The 24,777-nt window shown below is 38.0% G+C and overlaps 1 long non-coding RNA gene across 1 annotated transcript; it reads right to left on the bottom strand.

Moving 5' to 3' along the window:
* Positions 1-20,344: 20,344 nt before the first annotated feature.
* LOC128922842 (uncharacterized) lies at positions 20,345-20,956 on the bottom strand. Its single transcript, XR_008472029.1, has 3 exons — positions 20,821-20,956; positions 20,485-20,694; positions 20,345-20,400 (listed from the first exon to the last, which is right to left on the bottom strand). It is a non-coding gene; the product is annotated as an uncharacterized LOC128922842 (long non-coding RNA).
* Between the last annotated feature and the right edge of the window lie 3,821 nt (positions 20,957-24,777).

Below are 24,777 nucleotides of genomic sequence, written 5' to 3'. Positions count from 1 at the left end.
ACAATCAGGGCAGAATAGACAATTCCTGCATGCAAAGAGTCCCCGCATGACACCAATCTCCTCTTTGCACACCCCCTTAATCCTACTCATCTAACACCACTTTTCCTTTGGTCCGACCCCATCGAAACAGCTCGTTTCCTGGGCCTCCCGTTAGATGACTTCGATGACAATTAGGCTAGACTTGTCGCTTTAAGTAGGCCTGGGTAACCGCTAAAAACAACAACAACAGCACCTCTGATAATGTGAACAACTGTGGGTGTTAAGCGATAAACAAGCCACGTGGAACTCTGGGTCGCGGCTACTCTCAATTAATATATTTTTACTAGAAGAATTCTTTTTTTATTATAAAAAGTGATTGTAATAAATGAATAAAAAAGGCGAAAGAATTTCAAAACAAGGCTGCAAGACATACAAATTGTAGAATATTGCTAAAACAAAAACTAATTAAAACTATTTAGTTTGCGTTTTTTCTATCAACTTAAATGCAGCTGGCTTGGGATTATGTGTACGTAATATGTATTGCAGTTGCAAGTTGATATTTGTGTTTATTATAAAGTTAACTTGCAACTAGTTCAAAGTTGTTTGCCGCAGGTGTGCCAGCATACGCACATTTGTTTGCATTAACATCCTACAAACATACACACACACACATGGATATAAATTCCATTTGTTGAGCATAACTTTGGCGCCCAACAGCTGACACTGACAGTTATATAATAAGTCCCTTAATCCCCTTGTGCCAGTGCCTGTGTGTGAGGCAAATCCTTCCATACATATTCTCTCACCTCGCGCGCTGCGTGTGTTTGTGTGTGCTCACTTTGTTACAATTAAAAACCAAAAGTCACTACAGCGCACATCTGTCATTAACATGCGCTAAAACCAGCTGCCACTAGTCAGCCGAAATGCATGGAGATGAGCAGCTAAGCATTGTGCTTTGGCGAGCACACATTTATTTACATACATATGTATGTATGTAGATTTGTATGTGTGTGTGTTTGTAACGAGAAAAATGTATACACTTAATTAGCCAGTGACACGCCTGGAAGTTCATGACATGACTCGTGCAGCTTTCGTAAGCTGTCCTTGCACTGCTATATATGCAGGCGACTAAAGAGCGAGAAAAAGTTCGACCGAGTGGTAATGGGAATGAGAGAGAATTAAGAAAAAATAGTTTTAACTCTTTCATCTTAGAAAGCAGTCCTCTCCAAAGTGAGCGAAGCTTTCATGAGTCTTCATCTAAGCCATCTTACAAATTCTTAGGTTAGAAAATAACTAACCTTTTACGATTATAATTGGTTTGGGGTTAGGGTTAAAATGTCTAGAATATTGTTTTCATATTATTTTATAACCGACATAAATACTTGAAGATTACTGATATTTTGATATTCTATTATCAGAATAGAGCAATATTTTTTAGATATCAAAGAAATATTCTCCCAAAAATTTAGAGTTCAATGTACCTAGAGTTCTCTAACATGTAGTCTCGCTCCTGTTAAAGTACTGCATAGATTTGGTGTCGAGTGTCGATTTTGGCCGCGTCCATAAGTCTTCGCCAGTCGTCTCTTGATTGCGCACGACTGCGCCAGTTGGAGATTTCAAGCTTCACCAGGTGTACATCCACTTGATCCTTTAATCGTAGTTTCGGTCATTCTTTTCTTCGTCGGCCGCAAGTTGTACCGTATCGTATATTTTACCCGCTAGAGTGTCCATCGTACATCAGGACGGGCATGATGAGTGATTTATAAAGCGTTGTTTTAGTTTGCGAGAAAGGGTTCTGCTTTTCAATTGCCTATTGAGCCCTTCATAACACCTGTTGGCAGAACTGATCCTCCGATTAATTTCGTGGCTGACGTTGTTGTTGGTGTTTATGGTGGAACCTAGGTAGACGAAGTCTTTAACTACCTCGAAGTTATAAAGTGAGGTGGTCTTCCAACCGCTGAGATCCTTTGTGTGATGACAGGAGGTACGTTTCGTTTTGAGGTTCGTTTTGACCTCGTTCACTACTATACCCATTTGCTTTGTTTCTTTTTCCAGGCTTGAAAATGCTGCACGCACGGCCCTGTTGTTGCGGCCGACAAAGTCGATATCGTCGGTATAGGCCAATAACTGGTGACCCTTGAAAAAGATAGTGCAAGTACGGTTAAGATCTGCAGCGTAAATTATCTTCTCAAGCATAAGGTTAAAGAAATCGCTCGATAAAGGGTCGACGTATCTGAAACCTCGTTTGGTATCCGAATGGGTACCCCACATTCGGAATAGATATCGCTGAAAAATATCAGTTATATAGACCTCATAATTTGATATATACCAATTATCTCTATTAGTTTTAACTCATTTGAAAGGTTTCCAAGAATTATATAAATTTGTTTTTAACAAAAATAATTTCAGATTCTTAACTAGTCTGATTTATAGATATTTCCGAGGTGGGATGTTGTCAGGCCTATGGTTGATCATTTCTTTCGAGAAACATATATATGGCTTTTTGAATAATTCTAACTGATATTTGTGATAGAATTCTCTGATTCTGAATAGATTCATCAACTTTTCTAAAAAGGACTTAAATCCTATAGTGCACTCTATTTATATGACAAGATTAAGGCTCAGGCAGAAAATTGTATAGTACATGGGCTTAGTTTCGGTGAGCTAAGCTATATCTAATTGTTTAAGAATCATGCTTAAATGAAGAAAACAAAATAGCATAAAACCGAAAAAGAGATCAATTGACCAATAAATGTCAGAATCTCAAAAATTACCGATCCTAGTTATCCCTATAATTTTGAAGTCTTGTAAACCTCTTCATTGTTATACCAGACTATTGTGTGGTGTCTGGTTAGAACTTGTAACCAGAGTGAAAAATATGGTCTTCCCAATGAGCTGAAAGATGAGCTGTGAACAGCAGAACAGTACTTCACTTCAAGTTTTCTGAAAGTACACTGAGCTTGCTTTAGACGACACATGTGCGATGATTATATTTTTGTCTTATTTTCTACCCCTCATTATATTGGCCTTGGAATCTATTTATAGCCTTACAGAATATAATTAAAATATTTGTTGCTTCAACATTTTACAATTTCTTTTTACCAGACAAATAGTTAAAAAGTTTTTAGTGTCGCTTTAAAGCGACGCGGAATGGTCACGGAAAAACAGCAACAAACACGTGACCCCATTCGCGATCACAAGTGGGTATACCCTTATACTCGAGTGATTGATGCACCACGCCCCGTAGGCACACTGACACGACGTACTTACACACGTACAATGCATATGCAAACACTTAAATGCTGCGCCGCGTATTTGCTTGAGATTAATTACACTGCAGCACGAGTTAATTCAACGTGGCCGGCATAAATCATGCAAAACCTTTCACTTTTCAACATGCCACAAGTCGCCAAGTGCCAGCAACGGTAAAGGTGGTCCTATAAAAATCAGATGGAAGCAGAGCGGACTTGCCACCACTTGTGGTAAGGTAGTACGTTGGAGCGCCCTAGCAGCCGCAATTGTGGCAACAAATACAAATACTGCCGAGCGGCTGTATTTCGCGGCGTTATTGAGGTACACATATGTATATACATATAATTTCTTGTCATGTTACATATAAAATGTATTTAGTTTACCGTTACAAAAAAAATTTAATATTTTATTTTCAACGCGAGTTCAACGCAACACTACTCGTGCATGGGTCACTGCAATGACCGCATTTGCTGTATTTTAAACGTATTTTAATCACGTTCATTTGCACGAAGCGCTAAACTATGCATACTTGTGTTTTTATATGTATATATATACACTTACATATACATATATATATATGTATATATATATATATATATATATTTATGTATAATTGCACATGTCCTTTGCATTACAAGTAAATGCCGCGGAGCTTTTAAGGCAATAGGAAAAAAGAATCACCTACATTTCTCGCATGCAATGTAAATTGTTGCATTAGAAAAGCAAAAACAACAGCAACAGTCGACAATATTTGCTCCGATAGCAACACAAAATCGTTGCAAATCCGATAAAAGTGCTACATGCTAAGCGGCGCCCACCGACGCTGCGGTACCTTCGTGTCCAACAGTGGCAAGTCAACAAATCTAACGAATGTATTTAGAAATTTACAATGTACGAGGGTGTGTCGAGCAGTAGCATGACTTGGTTTGAAATTGAGTTTCCACTTACTGTACATTATCTCATTTTAATCAGAGTTGCCACATAGAGTTTCCTCAAGGCAGTAGTCTGCTTTAGAGGCCGAAAAAAGCGTTTTTTAGCAATTTTTTTGAAAGGGAAGGAAATGAGTGCGGTAAACGGAATTTCAAGACGATAGTGTACTATATTTAAGGCTTAAAAAACAATATTTATTATTAAAAAATATTGAAATTTGTTTAAAGTTGTAAGTATTTTTCTGGAGCGCCTGGAGTCTACACTTATAAATCGGTGCCGGTGATGGAGGTCGTGCGATGCATCTGAAACAGTCGAACCATTTTTTTTTTTTAATTTTTATAAGTTTCTTTTCTTTATGAACTAAAAAAATACCGAAGAAGTTATAAAATATATATTTTTTAAAGAAGAAATGAACCGAGAATATTGTTAAATAGCTTTAGATTGTCTTTCTAAAAATAAGACTGGACGTTATCATGTATAGATAATAGGTTTTAAGAGTCATTCCGTTTTGATAAATAACCTACCGGATAGTTATTTAATCTACCGATGATTTTATCGAGTCTAAGATTTCAGCTCAACTCTTTTTGTAGCCCTGCCTAAGATATGTGTGTCGTTTTTTTGGAGCGGAAATATACTGAGAGCGACTGCTTAGGGAAGACCGCTACTATAACCAATTTCTTGATGTTGGTCAAAACTAAAAGAGAGAAATTCGGTTCTAGGACCGGATCATCATCTTTCAATGAAGTTGGTATTCCGTATTCTAATTTTTATTTCGCGGTACTAGTTGAAAGCATCAGTTTGTAAGAGGTTTTATTGGATTGAATTATTAAAAGATTGATATAAAAGTTAACAGAAGAAAGCCCCAGGGCATATCTATATTGTCTATGCAAAAAGTTGTCTATAAGACGAGTAGCATTGAAAAATATATTCTGTAAGAAAGCAGAAACCTAACTACAATAGAATATCAACTGTAAAGTAAATCTCCTATCGAAACCCGCTAACTTCTTGATGCACCCTGATATGCTTATAGTTCATATTACATATTCCAATTGCTTGCATGTGATTATAGGTATGTCTTCATACTTATTTATGCGGTTCCACTTTTTTGACTTTCAATTTTACTATTTTTTTCATGCTCTCCATATATTTTTTATGTAATTTCGGTTTTTTATTTTCTAAAAATTCCGCTTTCCCTATTTCGCTAGCTTTATAGTATATTCGCTCTCATGTTCCTACATTTCTCTTTTGGCTTAAGTAAGCTTGTAAATTTCAAATTTTAATTACGGTATAATTACAGCGATGCTTTGATAACTGCAGGCATTTCATGAAAAATTCATTTGTGCCACAGGCCACCGGCCTTACATACACACATGTGTTACAGATTTGATATATATATATATATGGTATATATGTTGTATTTAATATCGGTTGTGTTCGTAATGCACGAAAGTTTTCACTTCGTTTATGCAAATGCATTCTTGCTAATGGAGGTGAATTTAAATAATACAACTTTTATACATTCATTCCAAGTGAACGGAGAATTAAATGTGTAAATTTTCGTAATTCTTATGAAATACAGATTTTCTTTAAGAACGAGTAAATCGTAACACCTATATTGAGAAGATATATACTCTAAATACTAGTGTCGGAGTTGTCAGCTGAAAACAATGTATTACTGTTAAGGAGATTGACTATATAGCTGGGTCTCTCCTTTACGATTTTATTCTGGTTATATTGTGATCTTCCAATTATTTGTTTTAACTATAACAAAGCATTACCCTTATTGAGCTATCCTCAACTCAAACTAGGAAACTATAGATACTGAAGATCACAAATGTTGGGGCATTAATAATGTCAAGACTTAGCTCAATCCTTTCGAGCTTCATTTCAAAAAAAGAAAGAACAAATATAGTGCTATTTCCTACACGAAATTAAATACAAAATCGCATACGTTCTTCCAAAACATCAACTTCCCATCAGACACAGAATTGTGGGATCGGCACAATTCAGCAAAGAACTCAAGAGTTTTTCAATAAGGAAGCTAGAAAGTACATTCTCATTCATTATGTATGGGCTTAGATTTCTTTTGCATGGCCACCACGAGCACGGGCTGGTGGACCCTGATCCCAGACCCTGAATCCAGACTCTGAACCCAATATTCTAAGGTTTTCAAGCATAAATCGGCTGATACTGCTGCTATTTCAATTAAAGGAAGTTCATCAATCGTTGCTGGGTTGTGCGTAGCCCCACACTAAGTAGTATAACGGCGTCGACTCACATGACCGAGGCGGCCAATTGATTGGGCCATTTCGTGAGATAACACGGTCACAATACTTGCTTTCCAATAAATCGATTGTGATATCCTAAATAAATCCTGTGACGCCTTTTGACGCCGTCCTGTTCGAACCACATATTGTCCAAGTCCATATAATCTAATTCAGGCCAAATATATTAGGTTATCAATAAGCCTTCAGACACGACGATTATGACGACCATAAATTGGACGTAGTGCTCTTAAAGTTGAGGCCACTGACTCCGAATTTCGGAGGTAAATATTAATAATTTCGATAACCTAGTCCTCCGCTTTGCTTTTGAAAACCCTCTCTGCTTGATTCCGATTTTGGGCTAAAGCAGAAATCTATATATTCAGCGACAATATTGAAAGCTCCTTAATTTTGACAAAATATTTGTTATAGTCCAAATTGATAGTTTAAGATATAGCCGTCGTCAGTTTGGCCTCCGAAACTACACAGGGGAAACCAATATACAGATTTTGAATTATCTACCTTTACAAAACACGTTAAATAGGTTTTTCGAAATATGCAAAGTTTAATCTCAGTGAGATCCTACTGTAAACCACTATAGTATACACTAATTTTATTGAGAACCCCTCAAAAATAATCAGACATCTGCATTTCATGCTCTTTAACTACCTAAAAATTAGCTCACTGCACAACAACAGCAATAACTTGTAAAGTCATGTCAAATAATAGCGACAAATGTAAGCTAATTGATCTAGAAAGAGCGTGTAAACAACTGGTGAAAAAACAACGCAAATCGAAGAGCAAGAAGCAGAGCCAAAGTAATTGATTTCTACAATATGACAGACACGAATTTCCTGCCCACGATAAGATGGAAAAACAAAAAAAATGATAGCCGCATGAGAATGAGGACGCAGAAAAAGTTGAAGAACGAAAAATATTTAACTAGCAACGGGAGTGTAACCCTTAAGTCAAGGGAGCACGGTGTGTCGCCGCCGACGGTTGAAGGGGATAAATAAAATCGCGCATTGGTTATGGCAACTCACTGCGGTTGACTGCGTCTCAACAGGGTGCTTACATTGACGGAAAATCAGCGAAAGAAACGGTGAAGATAGGAAATGGAAAGTACTTAGAGGGAGAAGAGCTTTAACATAGGGGAGGGTGTAGACGCGTAGGACGAAAGCAACCAGCATAATTTTAAATATCGCGTCTTCACAATGACAATGACTTCAAAAGTAACTGAACATTTAGAGAGAGTTAAGGGGGGAGAGTGAAGGGCGGCAGTTAAGTAGCTACAATGGCAAATGATATTGTCAACGACTATAATACCGTTGTTGTTGCGCTGCCACAGCGCGTTGTGATTGCAACAAATTTTGCACGGGGTTGACATTGCCAAGGCGAAATAACAAGCCACATGCACGGAGCACGAGGGTTAGAATTCGCACAAAAAAGTACAGGGGATCTAGTGGCTGTACGAAAAATTAACAAATGCCATGGCATCTCAACGCAAGTACTCGCATATTTGGCATTTTCATACGGAATTTTAAATCAGCTAACCTACAGCGATGAGCTGCAAAATTAGTTACAGAGACTTCTTGGTGCAGTGATGTGCCGAAACGGGCTTATGGTCGATTACAAAGCACCGAAGCTGACATGACAGCGTCAAGGTGTGTTGCTGTTGTTGTTTGTGCGCAGAAATAGTAAGTGTGTGAGATAAGTTTCATTGGTAACGGTAGAAGTTATGCAAGTTCAAGTTGCGTTACGCATCACTGCCGGCAGACGCGCCGCTGTGGTGGTGCGCAGGGGTCAGACTGTGTCTGCTTGAAGGCGCTCAACCCTCGCGGTTGTTGTAGCAGCCGCTGGCGCAGCAGATGGCACATTGCCGAGGGAGTTTTGCCGTGTGCCACCAACTGAGGCATGCTCTCTGGCGCCCCCTGAGAACGCGACGGCTGCTGCCGCTGCTGTTGCTAGCAACGCTTCACTTATTTCAATTATTTCGCTTTGTTGGTAGCGCCTTAAATATTTATCAATCACAAGAGTTTGTTAACTTTTGTAATCTCATGTCAAATGCGCGCGCGCTTTGTATAGTCCCATGCCAACCGGCGTGCCAACAATCAACGTTCCACACTTTAATCCACCATCAAATCCCGCATCTTATAAGCTTGTGTGTAATTGCTGACGCATCTCTACACACCTTTGAGTGCGTTCGCATTGTACCGTTAGCTTGAAACTTTGCAAAACTGTTGATTCTGTGCGCTGGGGCAAGCACGTAGTATCTACATTGTTTAGAGAATTTTTTAAGTGGTCTTGCTTGATATATCTAATACTACATATTGTATTATGCATGTCTTCCTGTTTTCAAAGTTAATTTTTCTAAGCCGCCGTATATTATAACCGAGCTTATACCTTTAAGTACTTTTCACATTCGTGTTAGATTAACCAATTCTGTGTTTTTGTTGGTTTTGAGGTTCGCAGAATTAATTGGTTTCAATGACACAAACAACAATGTTAATGACTGCATCGATCTATCTCTATCTCTATCTCTATCTCTATCTCTATCTCTATCTCTATCTCTATCTCTATCTCTATCTCTATCTCTATCTCTATCTCTATCTCTATCTCTATCTCTATCTCTATCTCTATCTCTATCTCTATCTCTATCTCTATCTCTATCTCTATCTCTATCTCTATCTCTATCTCTATCTCTATCTCTATCTCTATCTCTATCTCTATCTCTATCTCTATCTCTATCTCTATCTCTATCTCTATCTCTATCCTTATCTCTATCTACCGACTCTATCGATCTCTATAGCGCAGTTTCTATCCTATGTGGTCCATTAAAAAAGTACCATTTCTTGATCGATGGTTTCCAATAGCAACAGCAGAAAACATTCCCAAATAATGTTGATAAATACTTCCGTATTCATACTTCTTGGTCGGAACCAAATCACGGTCCGCTCGATTATGTAGACTCCACTTTAGTATATATGCTTGGTAAAGCTTATTAATTTGCATCCAGAAGAAAACTTCTTCAGATAGTCGCTGCCATTGTAAGTTTCTCTCAATTCTTTAGGTTAAAAGTAGAGATGTGAGCTTGGTGAAAAAAAAGTGACAAGTTTTCCAAAACATAATTGTTGTGAATTAACATCATTCATTCTATGTCATATTGAAAAGACGAAACGAGTTCTGAAAAATCTTAAAAAATTAAATAAATTGATTTACTACACATAAAACTAATGAATTTTGTACTTCTTTTAGGTAGAGAAGATATCTATCTCTTTATCTTTCTTTCTTTTAACGACTTCGTCAATTGACCAACTGATAGTTCCAGTGGTTCCCAGAGTAAATAAAACGTAACTCCCGAATAATGAATTTCTTCATGTTGGGATCTGATCTTGGTACACATAACATCATAGTGGGGTACCATATGATCCAATAATAAATAAATATTTGTGCAATTTCGAAACAGTTAGTTCGTTCTGTTTGCGATAATTTCGGAATATAAGTTTTGAATACATTTCATTTGATAAAAGTGGAGTTGGGAACGAATATTTATTCCAAATTTATCAAATATTCATCCGTTTGAAATCTTACTTCATTTGTGAAACATCTTTTTTGATAAAGAATAGCCCGTTGTTCTCAAGAGATCCTTAGTTGAATGATGATAATAACTTTCTTAAGAGAACGAAATATTTCTGTGTCAAAATGAAGACAAAACGATCAACCAATGAAATATCTACTTATAAACGATATGTCCAATATCATATAACGGGTGATTTTTTTGAGGTTAGGATTTTCATGCATTAGTATTTGACAGATCACGTGGGATTTCAGACATGGTGCCAAAGAGAAAGATGCTCAGTATGCTTTGACATTTCATCATGAATAGACTTACTAACGAGCAACGCTTGCAAATCATTGAATTTTATTACCAAAATCAGTGTTCGGTTCGAAATGTGTTTATCGACAAATTTTGTTCAGCGATGAGGCTCATTTCTGGTTGAATGGCTACGTAAATAAGCAAAATTGCCGCATTTGGGGTGAAGAGCAACCAGAAGCCGTTCAAGAACTGCCCATGCATCCCGAAAAATGCACTGTTTGGTGTGGTTTGTACGCTGGTGGAATCATTGGACCGTATTTTTTCAAAGATGCTGTTGGACGCAACGTTACGGTGAATGGCGATCGCTATCGTTCGATGCTAACAAACTTTTTGTTGCCAAAAATGGAAGAACTGAACTTGGTTGACATGTGGTTTCAACAAGATGGCGCTACATGCCACACAGCTCGCGATTCTATGGCCATTTTGAGGGAAAACTTCGGAGAACAATTCATCTCAAGAAATGGACCCGTAAGTTGGCCACCAAGATCATGCGATTTAACGCCTTTAGACTATTTTTTGTGGGGCTACGTCAAGTCTAAAGTCTACAGAAATAAGCCAGCAACTATTCCAGCTTTGGAAGACAACATTTCCGAAGAAATTCGGGCTATTCCGGCCGAAATGCTCGAAAAAGTTGCCCAAAATTGGACTTTCCGAATGGACCACCTAAGACGCAGCCGCGGTCAACATTTAAATGAAATTATCTTCAAAAAGTAAATGTCATGAACCAATCTAACGTTTCAAATTTTATGCGTTTTTTTTTTTTTAAAAGTTATCAAGCTCTTAAAAAATCACCCTTTAGTTTCATATATTGAGAATAGTTCGACATTCAATGGATTCAACTTCTTTGCTGTGTATAGGGATTATTGGGTATTTAACGAAGCACATAAAAAAGGTGAAGAAGCCGGAAAACACTGATCTAAATAATATCAGTTGCGCTTTTTCAACAAAAATGGTGTCTCCTTAAGAGTCAAAATTCCTTTAAATTATCCCACTACGAAATTCAATACTCTACACACTTAGGCTAAATTTTTCTAGAAATAAATATGGGTGCTATTCCAATGGCGTCCCTTCATGTAAGCGATACCATTTCTTCAGCATGCCTGGTATAACAAAATTTTAGCATTAATTCCCTTTGCTTCAATTTAACGGTATATGGTGCAGAAAAGAATATAAGTTAAAGGTTTAGTGCCAAAACTCTAATAATATTTAAGCATTCTCTTAATATTTTTTAATGTTGAATTCCTAAAGTTATTTCTAATGTTCATCAAGATATATGTCTGTATATATTTCAGTAAGCCCCTAAATGAAGTTTCATCAAACGTTTGTCTTTAAAACTTCCGAATAATTATTTTCATTGTTAAAAAAATAAATAATTTCTAATCTCTTCTTTCCTGTTACTGGCTTTTGTTTTTCGGAAGTTTTCTGTTTCATGCCAATACATGAGCCTGAAAACAAGTGAGGGAGGCTCTTAAATATAGAAATAAACATTTTCCTCGAAGAAGCCCCCTCCTTACTTACGAAGAACTTGGACAGCCACTTTTCACAAGCCTCTTGTGAGTTCAACTTTACACCACCAAAGGCGTTCGCCATGAACAGGAATAGGTGGTAATCACTTGGCTCTATATCCGGGCGATAAAACCTCCCATCCAAGCTCCCGTAGCTTCTCACGAGTCATCAACGAAGTGTGTGGTCTGGCGTTGCCCTGGTGGAACACTAGATCCTTCCTGTCGGCCAATGCTGGACTCTTCTGGTCGATCGCCTGCTTCAAGCGGTGTAGAATTAAGCGTCTGTCATTATGGGAGCAGATCATAGTGGATGATTCTCCTCCAATTTCACCAAACACACAGCAAAACCTTCCTGGCCGTCAATCCCGGCGTGGCCACTGTTTGGGACGATTCACCAGTTCGAAGAGATAGAGTACCATCCCACAAAACACTATTAATCTCACGGAACGTTTCTCAAGCGGATTTGCCTTTAACGAAGGAAAACTTTAAAATAGCGCGAATTTCGCGCGTTGGTGAACTCCATGTTTACACGCCTATAACTGTTGAACGCAATATCCAAACTAATCATGCAAGCCGTCGTTTTGTAGGTTATGTCAAGACCTTTCAGAGATGTATGGTATTGTCAGATACGAGCTCTGTAGCGCTTTATATATATCCGCGAAGTTCAAAAGACAAAAAGGCGGAAGGTAGAACCTTATATTAATTTCGGCTATATCCTTTGGACCACCCTTATGTGCTTACATCGTCTGTGTATAAACTTGTTGTCAAAGTTTGAATTTCACAACAAAGCCGTTTGCGAAAACTTCATTTTCCGCTCATTAATAAATTTATGTAACCGGCTCCGGTATTAGGCAAATGAAATATTATTTTATATGCCTCACCGAGTCTCGCCGTAAGCCAACAACACAACAAGCACACAGTGCAAAAGCGTGGTGAAGAGTAAGAGGGAATTGGCAAATAACAACCACCCGCAAGCAGTACGCTTGATGAGGGCAATGATGGGTTCACAAGATGAAGTGACTACTTTTGGTACTGGGAATTTACAATTTTGTAAATATGCTTCTTTATTTATTTTGTTGTTGCTGTTGTTGTAACTTGGTGGTATTATCATCAACACCAGGCATGGCACAAAAGTTGTCTGCAGCTGCTGTTGTTATTGTATTCTTGCTGTTGTTGCTGTCAGTGACAAGCGATTGATGGAATTTGTAGCATACTTTTCGGTTGCTTAAGAACTTCCTGTTTGATCGGAATGCCCTCTGGGGAAATTGGAAAGGCGCAGGCACACTTACATACTTGTACACAGCTATTATATTTACTGTAATGCCGACAGCCGAGCACCTGTGCGCTCGATTATTTTCTAAAAAAAAAAAAACACATCTACACATAAATACCTTTTCACTTCTGTTGTATTTAGTGTGGCAGTCCCCCTTGTGCGTTTCTTTCATTACTCTAAAATTCATGAATAAATACATCAAATGTGGCCGACATTGAGGCTGTCAGTCAGTATGTAATTGTGACTGAGTGGTTGTTGTTTTATTCTTGTGTCTTGTTCTTCTCTGTAGGAGGGTTAGTAATGTGGCATGTTTGGCTTTGTGACTCTCAGTGTTGTTTTTCTGGTGGCAGCAACAAGTTCGACTTATTGGAAATGTGTATGTATGTATGTCATATAAATGGATATTTTGTGTTTATTTTATATCTTTTGGCTAGCTTTGAGAGGATTTATAAAGTATTTCCTAAAATTGTGATCTATTTCCTTCGGGGTCCAACTATAAAAAACCTTTAAAACTTTTAGCCAATAATTTATTTAGACATATTCCTCATCCTACTTAGGCCATCATTAGGCCGATTGTGCTCCCCAAGGGTACCCTGATAAGCGTCACTTAAACAACTCGGTCGATACAACGAAGCTCCTAAGTTTTTTCCATACCAGCTGCCCAATTTCCAATTGGGAACCAGGGCAGGTGTCCCTCCTTAACCGACTGAAGGCTGGGTATTCACAAAGTCCCCGCCCATTCTGCCGATTCTATTATACGAAGTCTCTGCAGGTGGACTCTTAGAGATGAGTGCCCCGTGATAACCCCTGTGATACAGCTCAGTTCTCTTTTACTCAAAATAAGAAGTTTTTTGGTGTGCCCACTCTGTCAATATTACCCCATAGTAGTTTCGTGGTATGATCCGTGTTGCAAATGTTCCAAGACCTGAGATGTTCCCCTAGCATCCATTGCTTTAGGCAGCGCTTGAGAGAACTGAAAGGCTTAGATCAGTTTAAGGGAACTGCATTCCCAACTGCTCCTGAGCGGGCCAACTCATCCGCCTTTTCATTTCCTTGTATACCTATATGATCCGGTACCCCAGTGATTCGACTTTGTGTTGGCACAGCGGATAGCTTTAATTACTGCTTGGCTATCCAAAAAAAAGTTGATGGACCTTTTTGTTAAGGTGTAAACTCACTTAGCGCCTTTCCGACAATCTCGGCTTGAAATACCGAATTTAGTTTTAATCTCCTTTCTGTATGTGAGTTTTTACAGAAGAAGCCTGCTCCTGTATCTGTTTCACCTTTAGATCCGTCTATATATATAGATTTCACGATTTCCATGATTGTACCATTGGTCCATTCTCCTCTGCTTGGGGAAAGAGAACGTTGCATTTATCTCCCCAACAGTCTCAGTTTACCGGTCACAAGACCAATCTAATCCGAGTTACTGACTAAGTGAGTGATTTTTAACAGAGAAGAAAGTTTTTTATCTTTTAGTTTTTAATCCGTTACATATTCTAGCTATTTCCCCCGCGAACACTGTCAATATATTAAGTCTAAGTCATACTATATGTATCGCATGTATTGTGTAAGCATTTCGCCTGAGGATCATTGCATTTTTACAGGCTGCTCCGCTGCCATACTTAGCTACTTGTTGTACTTGTTCTGCCCGCGGCAGTGTATGCGTTTCATAACATAACTGTATAAATTTGTGAGTGTATTGGTATAACGGCATGTGTTTCAGTCCGTTTTGATAGATTCAATAAACATGTTGAAATCCCGAAGACAACATGTTTGTTGTGGTGAAAAAATTCAACGCTGCAGGCGTATCGAAATACATAGATGAAGGCAAAGCTGCTGGAATTGATAATGTTTTCGAAAAGAAAATCAACAGTTATGAAATTTCAAAGAGCGAACGCTGTTGGGTAAATATGTAAGTTCTCTCAGTGAAAAATGAAAACAGTTATAAGTAAGAGAAAGGAAATTGTCACATTCTTCTTAGTTTCTTTAAACACATCTGATAATTGAAATTTATGCTTGATTGCTTAATCTGTCCTCAGATTCTGATAATCAAATAAGGCTCTGGAAAGTTGTGTTAATATTTTTTCAGAAAAGTCTTTATGATTGGTCTTATGCTTCAGGCCAGATCCTGCCAGATCCATATAACATAGTTCTGTTTGGAGATGTAAAATTCGCTATTGAAACTGCTATTGTAGTTCGGCGATCTAAAACTTTGTTCCATAATTCGATAATAGAGACTCGGTTTCAAGGATATGTTTTATTACTTATCGCCCAGATGCGATTTGACTGCTAGAAATAGTCCTTTATGAAACCAAAAAACTATGGCTATCCTTGAGTTTGTTTACATGAAATTTATATATGTATCTATAAGTTTAACTGCACGGATGATAGATAGATCTAGAAGAACACTCGATAAGTCTGTGAGCCAAAGTACAAAAGATCGGGAGAATATGTAGGCTATAGATGAGTGCCATTTCCCAGTAAAATTTGAATCCACAAAATTACAGATATCCTCTGAATGTCGAATAGATCTGTAAAGATTTGAGAGGCTGATCAATTTTCGGGGGTTTCGAACTTACCATCATTATATAATCTCCATGATACTAAAAGGTTCTCTATCCCTTTTAAGTATTCCAATACAACTCAGTAATATAATTTTAATTGAAAAATGCCATAATGTTATTACAACAAATACAAAAAAAAAGCACCCAACACCCTTCAAATTAACCTGTCACTGCCAAATGTATTACAACATTGTTGCTCATTATAAATTAATAGAGTACACCAATACCGACAGAAAACAGAAAAACGCCATTCTACAGAAATATTTTTGTGTAATTTTTATTTTCACTTTTTCGTGTTATTCTTTCACCGCAACAGGTGAACTGTTGTTTGTCACTTTGACCGCATAGCAAATTACACCCTCACCCTCATGTAATATAGACATTCATACAAGGTGCTGTGGGACCACGAATGACATGTACATTTAACGGTAAAAACTTTCTGTTGTTACAAAAGTTATGTGGCATATAAATATTTTGAGAAATGTCTGTCAGCGTTTTGATGAGGGTTAATAGACATATTACGGGAATTATCTGTGAGTTCGGAAATACGCAGTCGATTGTTGATAACAGTTACAAAAAGGTTTCGTTATCTAGGGGGATGTTGTAATAACTTTGTAATAAATTTTTTTGTATTTTATTTTTCCGGAGGTAAAAATATGTTGTATTGTGCCCTTTTGTGTATGTTTATACATTGTGAATAGATATGGGCACAAGTTGTGTTGTTTTGGTTGATTTAAATGAGTTTTTAAGTTATGTTATTGAAATTATAGTGAAGTGCCGCCTGACTATGTTTTAAGTCTTGACCAATTTTGATACAGGTGGGTCGTGCGCTATTATAATGAGTTTGATTTTGATATTTTTAGTTTTAAGACATTTAATTTTGTTTCTTTTTAGTGATAGAAAATGTATCATTGTTGTTTATTTATCCATTATCCAATTCGCTTTTGGGCGCTGGCGCTTCTCCATTTCTGTGAAATCCGTTCGTGAGGATTGTTAAACAGGTCGTTATCAGGATTATTATTTAATTCACTTTTCAATTGATCCCTTATTCACACTTGGAACTTCACGGCATTCCATCCCCTGAAGAACAAGGATTCTGTGCCTAAAGAGTATTTGTTTCCCCACGAGAAAGACGATCTAATATAAGGTTGGTATCTCCCTTCCGCTTTTTGTCTTTTGAATTTCGCGGCTATGTATAAAGCGCTACAGAGCTCGTATCTGGAAATACTATATATCTTTGAATGGTCTTGACATAACCTACAAAACGACGATTCAGAGCGGGTGAAAACGGCACCATGGATAATCGAGCCGGCGGATGACCTGTGACGACGAATACCGATCAAATCATGGGAAACATCGAATTACAACGGCATGTGGCATCTCGTGACATCGCCCAGGAGATGGTAGTTAGTCACCAAACCATTTTAAACCATTTGCAGAAGGCAGACCATTTTAAACCAAAAAAGCTTGATGTTTGGGTGCCGCAAGATTTGACGCAAAAAAACCTTCTGGACCGAATTAACGCCTTCGATATGCTGCTGAAACGGAACGAACTCGACACATTTTTGAAACGGATGGTGACTGGCGACGAAAAATGGACACATACGACAATATCAAGCGAAAACGGTCGTGGTCGAAGGCCGGTGAATCGTCCCAAACAGTGGCAAAGCCGGGATTGACGGCCAGCAAGGTTTTGCTGTGTTTTTGGTGGGATTGGAAGGGAATCATCCACTATTAGCTGCTCCCATATGGCCAGACGGTTAATTCTACCATCTACTGTGAACAACTGGACCGCTTGATGCAGGCGATTGACCAGAAGCGTCCAGAATTGGCCACCAGGAAGGGTGTAGTGTTCCACCAGGACACACTTCGTTGATGACTCGTCAGAAGCTACCGGAGCTCGGATGGGTGGTTTTAGCGCATCCACCATATAGCCCGGACATAGCGAAAATGATTACAACCTGTTTCTGTCCATGGCCATGGCGAAAGCCCTTGTCCGAGTTCTTCGCTAATAAGGAGAGAGGCTTCTACGAGGGGGTATTAAGAAGTTGCCGCCTAGATGGAAACATATTATCCAACGAAACAGCGCATATTTGAACTAAATCCGATCACTGTAACGCTTTTTATAAAGCATTGCATAAAGAGCAGAAAAGCTGATATTTGACAACCTAATATAGGACCGAGATTGCGAAGATTATACTACATTACTTAGGATAATTACTCCATTTAGTGTGATAATCTTCATTCAATTGATTATTCGTTGAATTTCAAGAAACTTTTGAAGTTTGGAGATTCTTTGAGAGATATCGACAGAAGACTGGGCATTTTCAAAAGTAATTGTCTAATTCGTCAGTAGTATTTGGCCTACATTTTGCCGATTCTACCTCATCTGGTTTCCTTTGATGAGATCTCAAGACCAAATCCCTGCCGATCTCAACAATGTTAGGGTTTTGAAGTTTCTTTTATCGACTAATAGTAAGCTATTAGTTCTCAGCTCTTCGTGTTGCTCTTTAAATTCTCCCACAATGTTTCGAGCTAAGGTAAGGTACTGACGTGATAAGTTGCTGTTCATACCAAACTATTTGATTAGTCTGCGCCTTAATAGCAGAATGAGATGTTTGCTTTGGAGTATTTTTGATGAACTTATGAGATACAATATGGTAATTTTTGTCGTCTTAAAGAAATCTGTCATATTTTCACCAGTTGTTTTTTGGAGACATATCTTACTACTGACATGACTAGTAAGCCAGTCTACTAAAGTGCTATAATAAACGTTAAACCTTCAAAATTATTAACGAATACTTGTCTGCCAGTCACCAATGGACGTATGAGTAAGTGCTCGAGTTGAAATTATAACCTTAATCCAAAAAAATCTGCAACAAAGTTTTCACGTCTTTAAGCGTGTACTTACGAGTCCCTACTAAGCTTCGACGTATGTGTGCACGCTTGATTGAAAATTAAAACGTGTGTCAAGTGCAATCAAAGTCAAAAGGCCTAGGTTATGTTCCAAACACACAACTTAAAGATTCAATTTGTAAGTCATTAATGGGCACATGCAACAACAACGACAAGCACACGTGCAACATAAACAGCTTAACGACTACTAGGACCCACACTAACTAACCACCGCCACTGCCACAACAATAACAACAACAACAAGTGAGTGCCACTATAAATGACTACGCACAGCTGTTTCATGCCCATTAAGACACCGAAAAATACTTAATCTGCAGCTGTACGTACGAGGCAGTGCGCGGTAAGGTGTCGGCATTGAACGTGCAGAGCACAAAAGAAAATGCTAGCGTTTGTCGCTCTATTAGTGACATTTGTTTTAAGGCTAAGTATTTTTCTTGACTTCCAACGCTTTTTTCCTTCGCTTCTTCCATGTTTTTGCACAGCCTCCGTGCGTTGTGTCGCCCACCTCACCGACCTCAGCCGCGACAATGTCTTTCTTTATAGGAAATCTCGTGCAACCACTAACGTTTTGGTGTCGATTGTTGTGGCGGCCTCCTTGCACAATCAGCGGTTTGACACTAAAACGGTTTTAATAAATTCCTATCGCTTTTTCCTCCGCAATGCTTTTTGTCGCGTAGTGCCGTTAGTTGTAGCTAACGGTTGTCTAGTCTGCGGCATAGTCTTCTTGGCCGTTGTCAAAGGTAACATGTGTATTTTATTGATGACAATTTCTTTTGCTCGACACTTTTTTTGCCAACGTGCACATTTACGCTTTGTTGTTGTTGTTTTTACGTAATTCTATTTTTGTGATTTTTCTCCCGCACAAAAGGCGACTTAATAAAGCCATTGCTCCTTGCGCTTGGCATTTGCGCGTTCCGAACATAAGTACGTGTAATGGCTTGTTGTTGTCGTTGTTGTTGTTGTTATTACTGCTTAGCAGCTACTACCAGAGCGAACTCAACGCTAGCATCCACCACTAGTCACCCACTAACAGCTGTTGTCGCTGGGAGGGGGGTTTAGCTCTGGTCGAGTATTCAGCTGACCTTTGCTGTTATCGGTTGGAGCTTAAGCGCAACTGCTTTTACTCCTCCGTTCTCTTCTTTCAATGTCCGCATTTTTTCTTCTTTTTACAACATACAACATACCTGCTTCTGGCTGTCGCTTGTTGTCGTTGTTTTGCTAATAAACATGTGACAATGTGGTTTTAATGAAGTTTTATGTTGTTACTGCCACTATTAGTGCTGTTGCTGCTGTTGTTGTTGTTATTGCCTTTTTCATTTTCATTTTCCTTTGCCTTCTCAGTGCACTTACGAGTACACCGTAAATGAGTGGCATACATGCATGTGTGTGTGTGTTTGTTCGTTCATTTATGTCAGTTATGTTGCATGCATATTACCTTGTTGCCCTTAATGGGGTTACTTGTAATGCGTCTTGTTAACATCGACACACTCCATTTGTTGCCTGCGAACTGCTTTTTAACAATCGTTGTAATTTTTACAACAAAAATGTGACATGTTGTTGTTATAATTTTCATATTTCCATTTTGTTTTGGAGGTGGTGCAGCATATTAAATGAGGTTCTTTATAGAGTGGTGGAAATTAGGCAGTGAATTTACAGAATATTTAATCTCAATAAGTGTGAGTTAAAAAGCTCGAGGTTCTGAGTCGAGTTACAGTTCTGAAATCAACATCATACTTCAATTCTTCTGAGGGTTCTTTCATATACACTTTCATATACTTTCATGTATTTTCATCACATTGAACTAGCATGTTGAGGATTTTATACAATTTATTCATCCCTTCATATAGATTAAAATGAATATAAAGTTGTATTGTTTTAAGACAGAACAATTATTAATCAAAATTCGATTTCGATTCATTACCTTCGGTGTTTGTATGGCTGAATAGTTACTTTTATTGGTCTAGATTACACAGAATCCAAATAATACATTTCTTCTGGACTTAAAATGCTACATTTAACTCACTAATGCCCGGTTTCACAGTTCGTGCTTAAGTTCTGCCCAAATAAAATCGTAGCTAAGCATTGTTGTATACGGAGTAGTCGTTTGCGTTTCACAGTCGATGCTTATTTTCTATAAAATTTTAGTATTAAATATCGTAGCATATGGAAAACATATGTTTTACGAATGCCATGTATAAAATTATGTTTGATAAATGGAAAATTCTATTGATAAAAAATAAAATTGGGTTGAACAAACCTTGACCTTGACCTTGAAATTGACCGCATGCGATTCGGGGCACCTATTACAACTCGTTGGAAATCATAAAACCACCATGTAATTCAAGCGATTCCATATTTTCTTTTTCAGTAAATAATTTCTTATTTTATTTTTTTTGACAAATAATTCAAAATTCTAAGCATAGCAAAACAAAAATCAGCTGTTACTTAAGCACTACTTAAGACTTCCATTTCCAGTACTTAAGCATAACTTAAGTAAACTGTAAAGCATTATTTTTCTGTCTTATCTTAAGTACAACCTATGTACGAACTATGAAACCGGGCATAATTGTTCCTTCCCTAACTCGAATCAATATAATCCACATAAAATGTTCCCAGTTAGAGAGACTTCCGAGTTACGGAAGGAAATTTGTATGAAATTTTACTTCAATTGCCAGTTTAAGAGTTCTAGTTATGGAGAACTTTTTTCTCGGGGGAGAGGGGTGGAAAATGCCATAGAATTGTTATGTGCCACTTGTAAGTAATTAAAGGCCCCTCTCTTTAAGGAACCGTCCCCCACCCTATAACCGCTTTCGCATTACTTCAGGGTGTCGTTCCATTTTTCTCATAGAGAGATTTATTTATTTTAGCACACTTGAATCCAGGTCCCGTTTTTTGTTACGTAGCAAATTAGCTGCGTATTTCTGCATAATGGCCCAGTTTTCTTCGCTCTCCAGTATTACACTGACTACATTATTCGTGTTTATTGACCCAACCAGGTCTTCTACAGCGGAGCGTTCCCGTTGCCAACGCATACATTTGAATAATGTGTGTGCGGTGTCATCTTCTGTCGCGTCATTGTATAGGCATAACGGCTCTTCTATTTTTCACATTCTGTGGAGGTACTTGAAATATCCACGACCGAATAGTAGCTGTGTTGTGTAGAAATATACTTATTCAAATTTACCGATTTTCCATAAGTTAAAATTATTTATAAGTCTGACCGTCCATCTGCCCCGACTCTCGTTTTCCCATTTTCGTTGCAATGTTGATATCGTATCTTTATTCGCTCAATCGGGGTCTTGTTATTCTGATATTCTTTCTTCTTTAGTCCCCATTTATTTCGTATGCTAGGAGGAGGCGTTATGGAGAACTTCGAGTTATATAAGATCAACTGTATATGTACATATGTAAGTATCTTTTGAAGGCCAAGAATTGGGTGAATATAGAGAGTTTTGTTTTCAAGCTCATCATAGGATCCTAAGTTCAAAAAGTGGCCATTATCGGATAACCTCAATCAAGAACATTTACGATCTAATAGGTAGTAGCAAAAATGTGTGAGAATGGAGATGCTTTTGTTTCTTTAACTTCTCTGAGAAGCAAATATATGTTTTAAAGACTAAAACTTTCAGCAGAAATCAGACACATACTGCTTAATGAAGATACTCATGTAAAATCTGTGATAACTTCTCGATATTATAAAAACAACTAAATTTTTCAAATCGTCCATAAATTTAACATAGTAAAACTAAGCGGAAATATTAGAATTTTAAGGCGCTTTTCACGCGTTAAAATATGTTGCTAAGCTCGACTTCGAAGGAACTATATGTCCTTATTGCTTAGATGCCTGACCATTTATAAAAGGACACGAAAAACTCAGGGTGTATATCTGTTCACGAAACTTGTAAAATAATTGTCTTCGGTCTCAAACGAATGACTCAACGCTGTTAGAATGTTTTTGAGATTTCTAGGATCACCGAACAGACCGAAACCAAATATGATAAAGCGAAAATAGATCGCCTCTTTTTTAAAGATATAAATGAGATATAAAGAAGTACTAACCCGGAGATCATGCAGCAGAAATATAAAGGCGTTTTCAATAAGAGCGCTATAAAAGTTAAATATATCAAAAACAGTTTGGGATCGATTATCAATGAAATTCTTTATTTCTGTGAAAGTAAATTCGATGTCATTTTGTATGGAACTCGAGTTCTTTTACATGGCCACGCCAGGCACCATTGCAGAAGTCCAAACACTGAACCAAATTTTCGACGATTTTCATGCATAAATCGGCTGATACTGCTGCAATTTCATGTTCGATGTTCGTACGAAGTTCATCAATCTTCGCTGGCTTGTTGGCATAGACTATAGACTCCATAGACTTGACGTAGCCACACAGGAAATAGTCCAACGGCGTCAAATCGCACGACCGAGGCGGCCAATTGACTGGACCGTGAGATAACACGTTCACCAAAATTGATTTTCAATAAATCGATTGTGACATTCGCTGTGTGGTTTGTGACGCCGTCCAGTTGGAACCACGATTACCATTGATTGGTAGCGATTTCCATACACAGTAAGAGCCGGTCTTGATCATCACGGAAGAAGTACAGCCCAATGACGCCGTCGTGTGAGAGACTGATTTGGTTATTCCTCCTGTGATGTGACTGGCACAGGAACATTTTGTACTGTGCCTGTGGATTCAAATCACACAGGTCGATTATGAAGACCATAAATTGGACGTAGGCCTCATATAGTTGAAGTCACTGACTCCGAATTGGGAGGCAAATTCCAATAATTTCGAGTCGTTGTTGGATTGTATATCTTTCCACGATGAAATGGCAAACCTTACTGAAGAGAAATGTCAAAAGAGCGGGACAAATATGGCATCGTTTGCTGTCCCTATCGGTCAACTTTTGTAGCTTCCCTTTTCAAAAACCTTTTTCATATAAATTTAAGATACGAAGATTATTTGTATGTCATGGTTTCGAAAGAAAGTGGAGCGCCTAATTGTAAGAAATCTTGAGGGTTTATCTAAGATATGTTCTATGAGTAATCCCAGCTTATTCTTCTTCTTTGAAACTTTTTAATATTTGGTGCACATATATTGTAAGCGAGACCTTAATTCTAAGCTGAATAAAGCCTTGTAATGTTTTGAACATGTCATAAGCAATGCTTACTTACTGTTATGACGCTAATCAAAGAGTTGCAAACAATTTAAACTAAATTCTACTCAAACTTAAAGCCATGAATTCATTTGTCCAAACTGAGTTGCCATCTCTTCCTAACGAAATTTAACTGTCTCATTTTTTACTATTACTTAAAGCCATGCGCATATTTTATTTATTTACGCAATATTATGTTTCACAAGAATTACAAAGCGCCGTTGTTTTCATGTATGCAGCAACAACAACGTTGTCACCGCGGGCGGTCCCAAGCAGTGCTGTGCTAGTTACGTTGGCTGTAAGCGCCCACTCCGCCGCGCGACAACAGCCAGTGTCTTCGCGCTGTCAACGTCGAGTGATGCATTTAATGAAAAGTAAGAATTTCATCTTTGCATATTTATATTTCATTAAAAGAAGCGCTGCGTTGGCGAGAAAAAGTGGAATTCTCATTTCTTTTTTGTTGCATGCTACATGTTGGCGAAATCATTGCACTGCGACAGAAACTCGCGAAACTCTGAGACGCAGTTTAACAATAAATTACAATTTCACTGGAAATGAACAACACGGCGCTAGGTGGCATATTTCTGTTGTTGCTATACTTTTTATTATTATTGCTTTTGTTGTTGTTGTTGTTGTTGTTGTATTCTAACTCTGAAATTACACAAAGCGAAATGTTGGCGCTTGGAGATGAGCTGAAGCTGAGCTGAGTTGGTTGAAAATGAGAAAATAGTGAGGCCGCGTTGCAGTTAAACAATTCTTAATTTTCATTTTCGCATTCTCATTGCACAGACTTTGCTCTGGCGCATTCTCATGCTCATTCACAATGATACAAACACATTCTTTTCTTTCCTTTTCTTCGCTTGCGCCAATTTTCGTTTGTCTTCTGGCTTTTCATTTCCGCTGTTAATTTAGAAATAATGCATATTTATTTGTTTCATTTTCACACATTCCAGAAAGGTAAGCCCAACTTCTATTACTATGTGTGTTGTTGTTGTCACCGGTGCCGCTGAAATTGCATTGGAGGATGTTGGCTGGCGCAAAGTTAGATGAGT

This window comes from Zeugodacus cucurbitae, chromosome 2, assembly GCF_028554725.1.
Source record: "Zeugodacus cucurbitae isolate PBARC_wt_2022May chromosome 2, idZeuCucr1.2, whole genome shotgun sequence".
NCBI lineage: Eukaryota > Metazoa > Arthropoda > Insecta > Diptera > Tephritidae > Zeugodacus > Zeugodacus cucurbitae.
This window is presented reverse-complemented; position numbering and strand designations above follow the sequence as displayed.